This window comes from Sorex araneus, chromosome 1, assembly GCF_027595985.1.
Source record: "Sorex araneus isolate mSorAra2 chromosome 1, mSorAra2.pri, whole genome shotgun sequence".
Lineage (NCBI taxonomy): Eukaryota > Metazoa > Chordata > Mammalia > Eulipotyphla > Soricidae > Sorex > Sorex araneus.
Window position 1 is genome coordinate 448542551 of NC_073302.1, and position 3879 is coordinate 448546429.

Sequence of the window (3879 nt, forward strand, 5' to 3'; positions counted from 1 at the left end):
TCTGCCTCCTCCCCTCTGCTCCCAAGTTTTCCAGAAGCTTGACAGTCACACCCACAATCTGCCCTTGGCTCCATCTAATCTCATCCACAGCCTAGATCCAGACACTCTGAAATAAAGCTCCCAAAAGAGAGCAACATAGGCCTTACCCATGAGTGAATCTGCTCTATAATCATATTCTAAATTCCAGAATTTCTGGAGCACATGGCGCAACCTCTCATAGACTACCCCACTGATGTACCAAGAGTAGCACACATTTGTTTCCTTTTAACATACATGTTTCTAATCTCTTATACAAGGGCTTAATGGCTCCAAAAATCTTCACACACTTTCCTCTTATGGTGGTGGGAATGTGCAATGTTAGTGGGATTGATGTTTGAGTTTTAAATTATTGTGAACAAATTTATAAAAATAAAATAAATTTTCATCAGAGTTTACTTTGAGAATCTACATGCCACCAAAGAAGATAACCTAGAAGAAAGCCAGAATAAATCCCTGGATTCCTATAACCTGCCAGAGATTGAACCAAGAAGATTTGGAATGCCTAAACAGAATTGCCGCTATAAAGGAAAATGAAAAGGAAATTAAGCCTTCTCTACAAAAAAGGGCCAGATCCAGATGGATTCAGTAGTGAACTCTTTCAAACCTTTAAATTGGACTTGCTGTCAATCTTTTTAAGCTTTCCCAAGAAACTTAAGAAACAGAACATTTTGAAACAGTTTCTATGAGGTAACTATCACTCTGATACCAAGAACAGGTGGAGACAGCATAGAAAAGGAGAATTACATTCCAATATCACTTGTGGACAAAAATGCAAAGATCCTCAACAAAATTTTAGCAAATAGAATCCAATGAGTCATCAAAAAGTCCATACTTCATGACCAAGTAGGATTCATCCCTGGGATACAAGAATGGTTTAACATTCTGAAGTCAAACCATGTAATATATCATATCAATTAAAGAAAAATAAAAACTATATAATCATATATGCTCATATCAGTAGATTCAGAGAAAGTATTTTGATTTCTACCAATCATTCATGATACAAATCTCCAGAACCCAACCACAAAATGGAAATTGACAGAATGTTCCTCAATATAGACAAAACCATCTCCCAGAAGTAGACATCAAGCACTCTCAATGGGGGAAAAAAAATAAAAGGCTTCCCTCTATGATCAGGCACAATAATACCAGGTCGCCCACTCTGGACATGTCTATTTATTATAGTACTGGAATTAATTGCCATAGCAGTAAGGTAATAAAAGGATATCAAGGGTATCCAGATAGGAATAGAAGATGTCACAGCTTTCACTACTTGCGGATGATACGATATTTTACTTGGAAATTCCTAAAGATTCTACTAAATATCTCCTAGAAACAATAGGTTTGTATAGTAAAGTGGCAGGTTACAAAACAGTCCATGGCTTTCCTCTATCCAAAAAAAATGAAAGAGATATTAAAAAAATAACCCCTTTCACAATTGTACCTCAGAAAATTGTACCTCCGAATCAGCTTCACTAAAGAGGTGAAGAATCTATACAAAGAAAACTATGAAACATCCGCCTACTGACCCGAGGGGCACTCTCCCACCGATTCCCGGACTGTGAGGGCTCCCTTCTAATCCCCCAAACTCTCTGCGCTGCGTGGACATACCTCTCCGCTCCTCTGTAACGCCCAAACTCCCAATCAGTCCTTTAGATGACTTGAACTTCACAAAAGCTGTCAGCGAACAATAGAACCTCCGAAAACTCCTCATAGAGACAGCATAGCCTTAAGTCATCACTAAAGGCCCCAAATAAACCAAGAGGAGAGCCAGAGAATAAGGAAGTATTCTGGAATTGGAACAAAGCCACCATGATCAACTTAGCACAAACAGAATTCCCCCCCCCCCGCAGAAAGAGGGAATAGGGATATAAAACTAGAAGGCTACAACTCTAGACTTCCATAATAACATGAAGAAACAGCGAAAATCCCCTCCATGAAGAGAAGATTAAGAAAAGATTCCAGAAATCTCCACAGAGTCTACCCACATACTGGACCTCTCCGAAAAAGAATTCAGAGAAGTTGATGTACTCAAAGCAACCATAGAACAGACATCCAATAAATTAAGGGAGGAGATAAATGATGCTTTGGAACGGTCAACCAAGAAAATGCAAGAAGAAATGAGATCAGAAATGTCAAAGCTACGAACAGATGTCACTAAGCTACGGACAGAAGTCACAAAAATAAAGGAGTCGGTAGATGAATTAAAAATCTCAGTAGGTGTCCTCAACAGTAGAATGACTACAGCCGAAGAAAAAAATCAGTGACCTTGAAGATGAGTTGCATAAAGCTTACAGGCAACAACAAAAAATGGCAAAAGACCTCAAAAAGGATATAGAGCGAATCAGAGTCCTTGGGGATGACTTCAAGAGGAACAACATAAGAATCATTGGAGTACCAAAAGCACAGGGAAGTAACCCAAATGGAAAAAAAACACAGTCAAAAACATCATTGCTAAGAAATTCCCAGAGCTGGAGAAGGTAGGCATCCAGATACAAGGAGTCCAAAGAGTACCAGCAAAAAGAGACCCAAATAAAAAGACTCCAAGGCATATTAAAGTCAGAATGACGGATGCGGTGGATAGAGGCACAATTCTGCAAGCAGCAAGGTCAAAGAAGGAAATCACATACAAAGGAGCACCCCTCATATTTACAGCACACCTATCAAAGGAAACCCTCTGAGCCCGAAGACAATATTGGGACATAGTGAAAAAACACAACGAAATGAACACCTCACCAAGAGTACTTTATCCGGCTAAACTCTCACTCAAACTCGAAGGAACCATACACTATTTCTCAGATAAACAACAGCTCAGGAACTTCAAAGACTCAAAACCAAAGTAAAAAGAACTAAAGGGGCTATTGTAAGTCAAGTAAGAACCCCACAAGAAAACAAACCCCGCAGAAAGATGACACAAAACCCCATGACAATAATCTCTCTCAATGTCAATGGCCTAAATGCACCAATTAAGAAACCTAGAGTGGCAAAATGGATTCATAAACTAAACCTAACATTCTGCTGCCTGCAGGAAATACACTTGAACAGTCAGAACAAACACAGACTCAAAGTCAAAGGGTGGAAAACATTCCTGCAAGCAAACAACTCCCTCAAAAAAGCTGGGGTGGCCATACTAGTATCCAATGACAGATATCAGGTTGAAAAAGATTAGATGGGACAGCGAAGGTCACTTTCTATTTATCAAGGGATATGTGCAACAGAAGAAGTCACAATCTTAAACGTATATGCACCTAATGAGAGACCGTCTAAATACATAAAATAACTCCTAACAGACATTAAGGAAGACATCACTAACAGCACAATAGCAGTTGGAGACTTCAACACTGCCCTATTTCCTCTGGATAGATCGACAAGAACAAAACTCAGCAAGGAAACACGGACTCTGAAGGAAGAAATAGAGAAGAGAGGCCTAATAGACCTATACAGGGCTTTACACCCCCAAAAGAAAGAATGCACATTCTTTTCCAGTGCACATGGAACATTCTCCAAACTAGACCATGTACTGGGCCACAAAACATACCTGAATAAAATCAGAAAAATAGAAATTGTATCAACTATCTTCACAGACCACGATGTGCTAAAGATAGAACCTAATCAGACACACACACGAGAAGAATCAAAACAAACACCTGGAAATTAAACAGCTCAATGTTGAACAATAAGTGTGTCAGAGGGAAATCAAGGAATAAATCAAGAGATACCTCGAGACAAATGAGAATGAAGACACAAGCTACCAAAACCTATGGGACGCAGCTAAAGCTGTGTTAAGGGGGGAATTTATAGCTCTTCAAGCATTCCTTAGGAAGGAAGAAAGGGCCTACA